Genomic DNA, 14,096 nt, shown 5'->3' with positions numbered 1-14,096 from the left:
CCCCCCCAACTCCAAGAAGACCCTTGAGTTCTCAGTCAAAAATAAACCTGTGTACCTGAAAGTTTTGGCAGTTTGGCATCTCTGCAGAGCTCAGTTGTGAGGTGGTGAAGTTTGGCCTTTGGCAGTTGTTGGGGTATGATTGAGGCTGGCGGGCCTTTCACAAGTTGGGGACTTATCCCACCTCCCTCCCAAGGGTGCCTCAGAGTTTTCAGCTGGAAGACCAATGTGTCTGTGGATTTTTGTGGCTAATTGATCTCTTTTGAGATTTAATCATGAGTGTGGAAAAGTTGGGTCGGTAGATGAGCCTGCAGAGGAGGCTTCTATGGTGGGGCGGTTGTGAGATATGAGTGTGGCGTGTGCTCTACTTTTAATATGAAAATGATCACTTAGTGGCTTTCCCATTCAGTGGCTTGAAGAACACAGTGCCAGAAAGAGCAAATATATATTTCTTTTATAGGTCCCAATATCACTGTATAATATTGCTATCTAGTAATGGGGGTCTGATAAAGTCTCATCCTTTTTAGAAATTTTTTGCTATTTAAGGATTCACACTCAATGTCATTCATTGGTGTCACTAATTAATGATACTGGTATTACTAATAAAATGTGCAACCTTCTTTGGATCTAGATATTCTTCCTTTGACTGGCTTTGCCACTGGATTTGGTAAACAAGATTTTAAAGGCTGTCTTGTCACTTTTTCTAGCAGAGATAAAAGGAAGTGTTTTCAGTAATGACTCAGACACGAGATGGAAGCACCCGTTCCACTAATCCTCCTTCAGAAACTCTGCCAACTCACATCGGAGACTTTCCTGGTTATGTAGCTGCTCATTTCATGTTTACTGGGTGGAGATCATTTCATGTAACATTTTATTCCATATGTTATAATGGTGCTAGTCACCTGGGTTTTTCTTAATCCACAGGATTTGAGATAATTGAAGATAATGGATAAAAGTTTCAGGTTGATTAATCTGGTCTGTGATGAGCTTAGCACTTCTGCCCTAGGATATTTAGTTCATACAACTTGGCAAATCTACTGACGGGTCTAGTCTTACTTGAATGATAATTATATTTATTTCTGCTGCTGCTGAAGTGGCTTTTTTTTTTTGTTTTGGTTTGGGAGCTATATTTGATGTTGCTCCTGGCTCTCTGCTCAGGGATGAGTCTTTTTTTTGTGGGGGGGTCACACCTGGCAATGCACAGGGGTTACTCCTGGCTATGCACTCACGAATCACCCCTGGCGTTGCTCAGAGGACCATATGGGATGCTGGGAATCAAACCCGGGCTGGCCACATGCAAGGCAAACGCCCTACCCGCTGTACTATTGCTCCAGCCCCTCGGGGATGACTCTTGGTGATGGTCAGGGACCACACAGGATACAAGATGCTCCAGTCTGTTGAGCTATGTCTCTGGCTCCCATCTATTAATTTTCCTGAGAATTATTCATGCTTATTATATGTTAAGATGCTCCCATCTCTTTAAGTAACAGGAAACTGGAAGAATTATGAATTCTTTTCAGGAGTCAGGTTAGGTAGTAGACAGTAATGTCTGATACGTCTGATACAAGGAAGCAAAATGCTATGCATGGTAAATTGATTGTGCTGGGGACACTAGCTAGAAGGCATTCAAAACAAAAATGAAGATGGGCAATATGCCAGTGTTGTAAATTTCTGTCAAAGTTTCCTCATTCTTTATCCACTTGGGGCAGACAGTAAAATACAGTTGGCAGTAGTACCTCCTGTAGTCCCTCCCTGGTTAGCAATACAAGAGCAGCAGAAGGATGAGCAGAAAGTGGATGCAGGGCAGGGTGGGATTGTTGTTTTCATTCTGCACTTGGGGTCACTGTTTGAGGAAAATTGCCTTTGAGTGGAAAGGGCTCCCAGTAGACCACACACACAAATGCTGCTAAGTGCTCTGGAAGCCATTGGATAATGTCTGACAGACTGCTGAGCAGCCTCTCTGGGAAGCAGTGGCAGAAGGCTCAAAGTAAAGCTGCAGACACTCCACCAAGTAGGAGAAAACTGCCCCATGCTTTAGAGATGCTTCCATACGGTAGCCGTTCTTGGACCCCCACTAGTCTCAGCAGCACAAAGGCACTGAATCGAATAGGAGAGAATAGCACCGATGTCAAAGGCTGCTGGATATTGCAGCTTTGATGTGGGAGAATTTTCAGCTTCTCCCATTCAGCCAAGAGTACACAGAAGAAGGCTTTCTTTCTCCCGTTCTTTGTGTTCACTTCATTGTGAAGCTCCTGATGCTCAAGGATGACTGAATCCCTCTCTCAGGAGTTGAAAAGATTCCCATTTGTCACAAGTAACATGAAAGAGATCTCATGGGAAAGAAAGATGAACTCCAGGGCTGGGCTGGGACTCAGCGGCAGAACATGTATCTGGCATGCATGAGATCCAGGGTTTAGTAGCACTGCACTGTAGCACTGTCATCCTGTTGTTCATCCATTTGCTCGAGCGGGCACCAGTAATGTCTCCATTGTGAGACTTGTTGTTACTGTTTTTGGCATATCGAATACGCCATGGGTAGATTGCCAGGCTCTGCTGTGTGGGTGGGATACTCTTGGTAGCTTGCCGGGATCTCCAAGAGGGGTGGAGAAATCGAACCCGGGTCAGCCGTGTGCAAGGGCAAATGCCCTACCCGCTACACTATCACTCCAGTCCCTGAGTTTAGTACCAGGCAAAAAAAATTAAAAGAGTAAGAAGCCAAAGTCCAGGCCTGGGATATAACTCAAGTGGTAGAGCACAGCGCCTGCATGTGAGAGACCCTGGGTGTGACTTCCAGCTCCTCCTGTTGTGACTCCTGGCACCCGCCACCCTTGCCTGCCAGCACTGCTAAGTATGGCCCTCACAATGAGCAGTGGCAAAAGAAGAATTCTATCATGTGACCCTTAGAAAAGAAATTTTTTCTCTCATACCAAATTTTATAGAAAGCATATGATGGGCAGATGTTTCTACTCTCTATTGTTCATAAACTACAAACTTTTCTTATCAGTTTCTATGCCTCCCAGGAGCTCATACCACACTCGACCATTAGTCATCAGGAGCCTGGGTGTGAAGAGGGAGGAGTGGGAGACACATCGGTGAGACATGGGTTTCCTGGCTGTGAACAGGTTGGCACAGTTTGGAATTTGTCTCTGGAGGTCTCTGGAGGTGCACCCTATGGTACGCGCTCATAGGAGCTCAGAGTACGTTGGCTTCACTCTACCTGGGTGCCTGAAGCCAACCGGGGAACTCTGTGTCCCCTTAGAAAGTGGATCAGTTCTAGTTTAGGAGGGTTGGAGCCTCTCGAAGCCACGCTGTTTCTAGGGTATGTGTAGTCTCTTCTTAAATGCCTGGGACATGAGCCCTGCATGCAGAGGTAGGAAGTAGCCGAGATCGTATCACGCTCCCGCAAAGGTAGCCCAGTTGTAGGCAGAGATTGTTCAAATGCTCCCGATGGGGCTGGACAATACGTTCCTTTCTCTGAGCCTGTCCTCTCACTGATGAGTGAGACTAGGAGTTGAGAGGAAGACAGATTCCTGAATGTAAAGTGTTTGGCTCTAAAGAAGCAAAGGTCACCAGATACCTATTTGACAGATATGCCATTCTCAAGGATGGTTCGTGGGTGGGTGTATCATAGCGCCTTAGGGTTTCTCTTTTCACCTCTAAGAAAGTACATGTTGTCACCTTGACATCTCAGCTGGAATACAGAGGCTTAGATAGGTTAGTTAGAAGCCAGACATAAGGCTTGGAGCTCTCCCTTCCTCTCTCCCTCCCTCCATCCCTCCCTCCTTTCCTTTCTTCCTTCCTCTCCAACTTCCTTCTCTCCTTTCATTCTTCTTTCCACATTCTAAAAATTGATATATTTTTGTGTTATGTGTACAATACACAAATGGGTGACACTGTTGAAGGAACTCCTGTATTGCTTCTAATAAGTTTCAAAATGTTACATTTTTTCAACCAAGACACTTTAAAAAAGAAAAAATATTCCACTAGTTTTCTTGGGTAATTAAAAAAAATCCTACAAATAAATTGCAATCACTGAAATTATTTTCTTCTGATGGAAAAACAAGACATGCAATAGTTGGCTAAAATATTCTGGCTTGAGCCAGAGAGATAGTACAGCAGGTAAAGGCACTTACCTTGTACCCAGATGACCCAGGTTCAATTCCTAGCCCCTCATAGGGTCTCCCAAGCACTACCAGAAAAGACCCCTGAGCACAAAGTGAAAAGTAAGCCCTGAACACCATCCCAAATCACACTTGGCACATCACCGAAAAACCACCACTAGAGACATGACAGGATTAGTTATTTATTAGACTTTGTTTTGGTTTTGACACACAGCCAGCAGTGCTTAGGGGTAGATAGCTCCTAGTGATGTGTTTGGGGCGGTGCCCATTGGTGCCGAGCAGTCATGTGGTGCCAGGGGTTGAACATGGGCATTCTGCATGCAAAGTATAGACCTTTGAACTATCTCCTTGACATACAAAATAAAAATTATTTTATTTTTCAGGGAACGGGAGGTGTTGGGTCATATCTTGCAGTGTTTGGGGTCTGCTTCTGGCTCTACTGTTAGGAGATAGTGGTATGCTGGGACTTAAACCACACATGTGGTCAGCCACATTTAAGGCAAAAGCCTTAACCCCTGTACTATATTTCCAGCCTTAAAATAAGATTTTAAATGTGTGACTTTAAAAAATAAAAAAAAATAAAACTTAGGAGGAAAGATTTGCTGAAGCATTGGCCACTATCTTCAAAGCATTTATAAATACTTCATTCATTCATCGCTTCTCGGCCTTTTGGCTAAGATCAAGTATAGTATCTGTTCTTATCAGGTTAAATAGTTCATTCAGATGTGTTTTTTACAGATTAAGAATAGTCCTAACTCATCTTAGATTTCTGGCCATAAAAGGAGAAAAAGAACATATATATCTGTTCTTATGGAAAGATAAATAAATCTTGTATCTTATAGTGACACCCCTAACACAAACTACAGCTATGCAAAGAGCCCTGTTTGGGGTGCTTTGTTATGACTGTTGTGGCTTTCACAGACTGTATTGGATATAATTGATTATGTGTGTGTGCTTGTGTGGCAAAATATACACAATCTAAAATGATCATTTTAATCCTGTTACGGGGTGAGGTAGCCCCAGCAGTCTGAGGGGTTACTCCCTACTCAATGTTTGGGGGTCAGTCCTGGTATGTGGTACCCAGGTGTAGATGAGCATCATGAGGACAGAGACAGGTGGAGCCCAGGCCATGGTGAAAAGGATCACAGTAAGGCCTTTTCTTGGTGAGTAGCAGACAGGAGGTTCTGCAAGAGAAGGATGAGAAGCCGGAGAAAAGTAAACAACACAGGAATGGGGGGGGGTGGAGGGAAGTTGCTTGGAAAAGATCCCTCCCCTGTTTTCTGCCCCCTCACAGCCTCTGCCTCTGTGCTTCTCCTCCTCCTCCTCCTCCTCCTCCTCCTCCTCCTCCTCTTCCTCCTCCTCCTCCTCCTCCTCCTCCTCCTCCTCCTCCTCCTCCTCCTCCTCCTCCTCCACCAACACCTTTTCCTTCTTCTCTTCTCCTCCTTCTCTTCTTCCTCTCTTCCTCTCCCTACCTTCTTTACTTCAAGTTCTCTACATTCTTCCTCTTTATCAGATTCCTTTGCTTTTTTTTGGTTAATACATCTTTTGCACAGAAACTTTCTGGCAGAAATGATCTTTCCCAATGACTCCCATTCAGAATGTCTCATTTATAAGGTGACAGACACCACCATCAGATCACAGGACACCTTGTGACAGGGCCTTGTGTCTGTTGTTTTGTGTATGGGGAAAAAGAGCAGAACTGAAACCCAGATGCTGGCTGGGTAGATGTGTGGAGGAGGACTGTGTCTAAGAAGAGCCGTGCCCGGGAGGGCCTCCTGGTGCAGATGCCAGCAGGCTGGTTCTGCTCTTGGACCCACAGTGCATTGTCTCATTTTTCTCATTTCTCCAACTGCTTGTTGGTTCACACCCTGATGAGATTTTCAGGTAGTGCAGAACTGACTGATTCTGGAACAAAAAATGGCATATAGAAAGTTTCATGATCCCTCTCCTAATTTCTTTTCCTCTGCTTTATACATTTACTCACCCTGAAACCAACTCCCATAACCTTATTTATCACTTTATGTTCTTGTGTGAGGGAAAACCCCTGATAGGTACAAAGTGAGCATCTCTCCTTTGATCCTTGGGGTCCAGTGGGATTCAATGGTGGGTAGAACTTTTGTCCCTTTTCTCCTCTGGCTTCTACCTTGTATTGTGACTGTTGGCTTACTTCATTTCTTTGTGCAAATCTGACCTTCTTATCAGCCTGAAGTGCTAGAAATAATGTCTTAATATGAGACCTCTCTGTTGTATTCAAATCCCTTCCATGAGTTCCTAACAAGCATTAATAAGATATTTTCATGATAGATTTTATGTGACCTGACATGTGAATTTAGACTTCTTAAGAGTTCAAATTTCATTCCATATGCATAAAACAACATACAAGAATATACAGAAACTTAAAGATTACACTTCAAGCAGCCCTGTCTTCTGCAGAGAAAAAGACATTTCCTTGGACATCTGCTTTATTCCTCAGAGAGGAAGGCAAGCAAGAATGATTAACAATGGCTGCTACTCTCTGATCTGTCAAACAAACTAGCAAAAAAGAAGATGAGTATTATTTGAAAATATTAACCAGGAAAAGAATCAGAGTTCTTTAGTAAGCTAAGATTATGATTGCTTTTTATGGCTACCATGATTACTGGTGCCTGCTCGAGCAAATCGATGAGCAGTGGGATGACAGTGACAGTGATACAGTGATACTTCCACATGGCACTTCTTTTAGTCTTAGAGAACCCTTTATGTCAGGTTGATGGAATGGCACTATTGTTCCCTGTTTGAAAAGTGAAACTGCTGGCATTGCCCAGTCCACGAGTCTGAGGTCTCCGGCTGCATGTCCCATCACCCCTGGATTTGGTCACGGATGTGCACCCACACACATACCCTCGCTGTTTGCCCTTTTGTTCACCCCCATGTGCTCTCCAGAAAAATGAAAGATTCATGGAGATGTTAGACCAATTTTGGAATAAGGCTTTTATCTAATGCCCAAAAAAGGCTACAATTTGAATTCCACATTTCTCTAAAGGCTTACTGCATTAAAGCTTTCCAAAGCCAGTTAAAATTACACCTTTGTATGTAAAATTTTAAGTACTGTCACTCCAGATGTTAAAAAGGAAAAAAGAAAAATTCCCAAAGGGGTCAGAACCAAATAGTGAACACAGGTGTGTGATGCAATCACGAGATGCTGGCATGAAAGAGTGGACACAGAGCAGAGGGCAAAAATTTTACAAAAACATAAAACCACAAAAACATCTGTCCTCTGACTTTTTCCTATTCACAGACTCTGCACTACTTAGATTTCCCACAGGCTTGCTCTTTGAACAGCAGTGAATTTGGCAAACCACTTTTTAATTTGCATCCTCAAGTGGATGTTTGCCTGGACCAGGCTGTGGTACCCAGGTGAGGTTGTAAAGCAGAGGACGTGATTTTGTGGCTGGCCACTTTCCTTCTGTCAGTCTCCCAAAGTGATGTGGGTCTTGAGAGGGTAGGGAAGGTGCAGCTGCCAAGTGGGGTTGTGTGGGAGTGCACTGGACCGAGGGCTGATGAGCTGAAGGGACACTTGACTCCACTGCCCTGTGTGATGGCCGTGGTCTGCACTTTGGGGCAGCTGAGGTGTGGTCATGCTGATCACTCCAAAGTGAGCCCCAACTTCCTCCCTCCATGACCTTGGGTACTTTGAATCACCTGGTTAAGCCTCTGTTTCTCTCCTGATGGGAACAAAGTGGGGACCAAGATTCCTAGTGTCCAGTTGCCAATGGCATGGCATGGCCTCTCCATGTTTGGGGACTTTTCTACTCATGGTTTCTGCAGGGGAAGTCTCATTTTTACCAACCTGGTGTGTAGCCAGGAGGAGTGATTAAAAAAAAAAACAACTTTATAATTGAATCACCGTGAATTACAGAGTTGCAAAAATATTTATGATTGAATTCCAGGTATACAATGCTTCAACACTAATCCTTTACCAGTGTCCACTACCCTCAGCTAGTGTCCCATTTCCCTCCCGTCCCCAACCTGCTTCTGTGGCAGACACTTTTCCCCTCCCCTATTACCCTAGTTTTCCTTTCCCTAACATATCCCCCTACCTCTTCTTGCTCCAGTGCCAAGCTTCCTACTGAAGACCAGCTCTCCTGCTGTTCGCTACTATTGCCACTGGACATTTGATACTCCCCTATGAAAGGTTTTTCATATCCCATATATGAGAGATACCATTTTGAGTCTGCTTCTCTCCCTTTGACTGATTTCACTAAACATGACGCTCTTATCATGTTCTCCAGATCTATCCATACAGCAGTGAAAATTAAGAAAATACTTTTTTCCTTATGGAAAGTAGTATTCCATTGTGTAGATATACCATAGTTTCTTTATTCTGTCATCTGTTCTCAGGCGCTCGGGTTATTTCCAGATTCTGGCTATTGTGAGCAGTGCTGCAATGAACCTAGGAGTGCAGGTGTCAGATTTCTCCTGCATTGTGTTTTTGGGCCCTTGGAATACATCACCAGAAACTGGAACTCATCCAAAATAAAAGAAAAAAACCCCAGTGTGCAGCCAGGAGGAGTGATTTAATCATGCAGTAGAGTCAGAGGAGGTAGTGGTTGGGAGAACCCAAACTCTGCATCAATTCCCAAACTGGCTGAGCCATATGGGCTTGTCAGAGTGGAGCAACAGCCCTGGACAGAGGAAGGAGGAGCCGTGTCAGGGAAGGAAGCAGTCACAGCCTTCTGGCCCAGCCCCTACCCACAGTCCACTCAGATATGTTAGCATAAGGGCTTGCCCAAATGTATTTACACACAGCCAAGAGAGGTGCCATCCCAGTGAAGTGCTGCTCAAATCCAGACTTCTAATGTCCTTCCTTAAGGACATTTGTCCTTCTGTCCTTCTGGCCTCCATAGTCTGAGTTTTATTGCTTGCACACAAAGTTATAATGTCTGAGTTTTCTCTTGCCAGCTCTTCATGTGAGAAGCTGGTTATAGATTCATTGTCATTTAGAAGACAGAAAACTCAGGCCAGAGTAATAGTACAGCAGGTAGAGCACTTGCCTTGCATGCAGCTGACCTGGGTTTGATTCCTGGCATCCCATATGGTCCCCCTAGCACCACCGGAAGTGATCCCTGTGTGCGGAGCAAGGAGTAACCCCTGAGTACCACCAGATGTGGCCCCAAACAAACAAATAAATAAAAAATTAGAAAAGAAGACAAAAATGTCAACTACTTTAGTCAGCTACACTGTCTGATTCTGCATGAAGAAACATGTAGCTCTGGCTGCAGAGATAGTACAGGGGTTTAGGCACTTACTTGCATGTGGCCAACTCTGGTTTGATCCTCAGCACTGCCTATGGTCCTCTGAGCACTGCCAGTGGTTACTCTTAGCAAAGAGTTGGGAGTAAGCCCAGAGCACCACTGGGTATAAAAAGAAGAAAGGAGCAAAGGAGCCATCAGTGCATTTCCACTGGCTCTCCCCAGGCCCCTTCATTCTCAGCCTCATTCCCTGCTCGCAGTCCAGCTCCAATGGCAGCTCAGTGGAGAAAGGCCCGGCTCCTTGGAGAGCAGGCTGCAGGCTGCTTGGAGGGAAGCGCCTTGGCGCCTGTGACAGGGTCACTTGTCACAGAGGGTGGGTAAGGGCTCAGATCACAGCCCCTGTCATTCAGCTGCAGAATCCCTGCAACACCATCACCTGGCCTGGCACTGGTGGTGCTTTAAATCCTGGGTCTTCTGTCGGTGTGATGGTTGCAGAAGAACACTTGGTTTGGGGTGTCCTGCTTCTGAGCCCCTGTGTTCCCCAAAGAAGTGGGCACCATAGCAAGGAAGGCAGGCTGCTCTGACTCACAAGCACCCAGACTCCTTGGGTCTTCTGTGGGGTGCTTGCATCCTTCTACCTGAGTGGGCAAGAGGGGTGGGGTCCCCCTCTGCTCTGAACTGTGCCAGGTTCCACCTGTCCTGGGCTTGTGTTGTTCCTGTCAGGAGTTTTCCTTTGCTCCCAACTTATGTCCTGCTGAAAGCATATTCCCCAGTGCTCACCTCTGGCCCACTTCAAACTGAAGCTGGCCAGCCCCTTCCCCAGCACCCCATCTGCTTTCCCACCCTGGGGCTTGCTCACTCTGCAGGAGGATGGAGGTTCCTGTCTCTGTCCCGGAGCTCAGTTTCTGATGTGGTACAGCTGAGACGACGACAGCTCCCATCAACAGAGCTGATGATGGAGAATCAGGAGAGCTTTTGCCCCTTGGGAGTCAGGGTCCCCTTGACCCAAGAATCCCCACATCCTTCTCCCACCAGCTGGAGTGGGAGTGGTGAGCATTCCTGTGCTGTGGCTGAGAGGGAGAATTGGGACAGAGATCCCTTCGTGCAGAATGCGCACCAGAGACTCCACGAGTTCCATCTTTGGGTGGACGGTGATTGGAAGTGGATGGAGGTTGTGATGACAGGGCTCAATAGCAACACAGGTTCGTAAGCGGCTGCCAGGTGGGACTGCGGGGCTCTCGGAAGAGCCTGGAAAGGCAGTTCCATTTGCTGCTTCTAAATATCCATTAGGCTCCTCTTTGTCTTCTGGGGGAAGATGTTTCTGCTAATCCCTACAAACAAGGAGCTAATCCTGCCTGATTGTTCATCCTGCTGCCAAGTTTCCTGTTCATTTTCATCTCACTCAAGGGTCCACAGGCTACAGTTTTGTCCATTGCTTTCAGGGCAGACTGCACATGACACACAGATTTAGATTTATGGGGGGTGGAGAGATAGTAGAGCAGGTAGGGTGCTTGTCTTATTCCTTTGTCCCTCTCGGAGCGGCTGGCAAGCTACCAAGAGTACCCTGCCTGCACGGCAGAACCTGGCAAGCTACCCATGATGTATTCGATATGCCAAAAACAGTAACAAGTCTCACAATGGAGATGTTACTGGTGCCCGCTCAAGCAAATCAAAGAAAAACGGGATGACAGTGCTACAGTGCTACTCCATATGGTCCCCTGTGCCCACCAGGAGTGACCCCTGAGAGCAAAGCCAGGGGTAAACTCTGAGCACTTCCAGGCATAGCTTAAAAACCAAAATAAAAAAGAATTAGATTTATGGGTGTTTAATTATGGATCAGTTGTGTCATCCATCCCAAGAAATAGCTTGTTTTCTCATTTGAAAGTATAGAATGTTAATTTTCACTATTTGAGAGAGAATACCAAAAGAAAAAAAATCAATGAAGACTTGGAGTTATATTTCTCTTAACTATTGATAAAACCTGTTAACATTTTAATATATTTGCCAAATATCTCAAAGACAAAAATATTTTATCATGGTAAAAGTATATTAAATTTATGTTTTTTTCTATCCTACATCTAAGTGGTATTTTTAGGAAAAATTCTCATGTCATTTAAGTTTTTCAGTAATCATGATTCTAACAGCTCTATATTATTAGCTGGCTTCAGTGAAACTGCACGTATTATATATTTTATAATATCCCTGCCTGATATTATGAAAAATTTCAAGCAAATGTGAGAAAGTTAATAGTTAACCCATATGTTCTCGCCGCCTACATCCTACGTTATTTTTCTGTAACTCCTTTATCACATATCTATTCATCTGTCCATGTAATTTGTGTTGTTGAGAGTGTTTGGGCCACACCCAGCAGTGCGTGCTCATGGGGTCCATGTAGTGTCAGGAATTGAACTGGGGTCATCTGCATGCACTTTAATCCTTCTGCTATCTCTCCAGCCTGGTCCATCTAATTTTTTTATGCTATTAAAAGAAATTGGCTATATCGCCATTATTGTAAGTTTATGCTATCAACAGAAAACAGTCAATAAACCTATATTGCCTAAAAATAAATAAAAGAAATTGTGAAGGTGAAGAGATAGCCCAGTGGGCTGCAGTCCGTGCTTTGCATGAAGGAGATGTGGATCCAGTCCCCAGCACTGCATGATCCTCTGAGCACAGCCAGAGGAAGAGGCTGGAGTAGCGTTGCTCGTTGTAACCCAAAACCCACAAATGAATAAATTAAAGAAAAGAAATTATTGCCACTAATTGACTTTCCCCTAATCATAGTTACATAATTGACTCATATTGGTTAAATTGTTAACTAGCTTGATTTTTGTTTATTTTGTTGATTTACATATAATACGTGCACAGATCTTAAATTTACATTCACTTTAGTTTTGAAAATGTGTTGCATAAATTCAATGCTACACCAATGCACTATATTACCTAAAACAATCCTCAAAATCTAATTAGAATGTCCAGAGTTGTGATGACAGAAGAACCCTATAATCTGAAAGAGAAGGTATACATGAAATAATATAATTAGTAATGCAGAAATTTTCTGTATGATCTCTTATTTGAAAGTTAAACTAAAAAACTAAATATTTTTCATATTACAGGCACCTGAAAAAAATGAGTGACAAATTTTCTCCGAAAAGAGGAGTAACATTTAAAAATACTTCGTATTTCTATTTTGGGAGCTTTATAAGTACTTCTTATTGTTTGATATTGTTTCATTAGACTAGGAAATAATTTACCTTTCTTGATGAACTGGTGTACTTCCTTTCATTAGACGAGTGGAAAGGCAGAGACAGATTTGTTTTATTTTTATTTAGGCAGTGTGGTTTACAGTTAGTATCCAGGGTTTCTAGGTTCATCTCCTCCCCCACCCTTGCTTAGCAAACAAATCTATGAGCAGATTCTCAGGGTGGAGGAACAGATTGTAAAAGAATACAAATCTTGGGCTGGAGAGATAGTGTAGCAAGGAAGGCTTTTGGCTTGCATGTGGCTGACCCAGGCTCAAACCCCATCTCCACATATGGTCCCCTGAGCACCACCATACTGAACCCTAAGCACACAATAAGTTCTGAGCACACCCACCAACCCCTCAAGAAAATATTAAAAGGTACACAGTACTGGGGTTGGAGTCATAGTACAGTGGGCAGGGTGCTTGCCTTGCACACAGCCATTTTAGGTTCAATCCCCAGCATCCCACATGGTCCCCTGTGCATAGCTTGAGGAGTATTTCCTGAATGCAGAGACAGGATTAACCCCTGAGCACTGCAGGGTGTGGCCCCAAAACAAAGCAAACAAACCAGGGGGAAAGTGCACAGTCCTTATCTTCAGTTCTCATTAGCAAGTAGCAAAGATTCATACAAATTTTCAACTTTTTTGAGTGGTCAAGAGCCCATTGTCACTCACCAAGTGATCAGTAGGAGCTTCTAAAATGGATCCTAATTTGATATTTCATGTAATGCTTGGTGGTTTTGCCAAAAGCCTTTGAGAAAGTGCTCATTGAGAGTGGGGATTTCTACAGTTTTGGCCTTTGGTGCAGTCATAGTAGTTTTCCAATAAATATGATTTTTCATTTTTCCTTTGCACAGTTGGTAGGGCGTTTGCCTTACATGCGGCCAACCCGGGTTCGATTCTTTCATCCCTCTCAGGGAGCCTGGCTAGCTACCGAGAGTATCCCACCCGCATGGCAAGCCTGGCAAGCTACCTGTGGTGTATTCGATATGCCAAAAACAGTAACAACAAGACTCACAATGGAGATGTTACTGGTGCCCGCTCGAGCAAATCAACGAACTATAGGACAACAGTGCTACTGTGCTAAAGTGCATTTTAATAAAAGCTTTTGCTTTTATTTATCATGGTCATTTTAGTTACTTTTGCATAGTTTGAGGCTACTATGCTGTAATGTGTTTTGACCAATAACTTCACAATAGCTGTTTCAAAATCCATGTCTCAGAGGTTCAAATAAAATCTACCAAGTCCCCATACTCTCTCTATTATCTGCCATGAAGGCAGGGGGAGGGTGGGAAAGGGGGAGCATATTGGAGATATTGGTGGTGGGGAATGTGCACTGGTGGAGGGATGGGTGTTTGACCATTGTGTGATTGTAACCCAAACATGGAAGCTTGTAACTATCACACGGTGACTCAATAACATTTAAAAAAAAAATCTACCGTCACCAGTGCGAGCAAATATTGACACATTCCACAAATTTACAGAGGCAGCTGTCTGTCATGGT

The 14,096-nt window shown here is 44.1% G+C and overlaps 1 protein-coding gene and 1 pseudogene across 3 annotated transcripts in view; both read left to right on the top strand.

Annotated features, from left to right (window-relative positions):
- Nucleotides 1-14,096, top strand: part of MTCL1 (microtubule crosslinking factor 1) — a 133,216-nt gene that overhangs the window by 60,177 nt on the left and 58,943 nt on the right. The window lies entirely within an intron of this gene.
- Nucleotides 4,772-4,916, top strand: LOC129402683 (U2 spliceosomal RNA; annotated as a pseudogene).

This window comes from Sorex araneus, chromosome 2 (assembly GCF_027595985.1).
Source record: "Sorex araneus isolate mSorAra2 chromosome 2, mSorAra2.pri, whole genome shotgun sequence".
Taxonomy (NCBI): domain Eukaryota; kingdom Metazoa; phylum Chordata; class Mammalia; order Eulipotyphla; family Soricidae; genus Sorex; species Sorex araneus.
The sequence above is the reverse complement of the archived record's forward strand: the minus strand, read 5'-3'. Positions and strand labels throughout refer to the sequence as shown.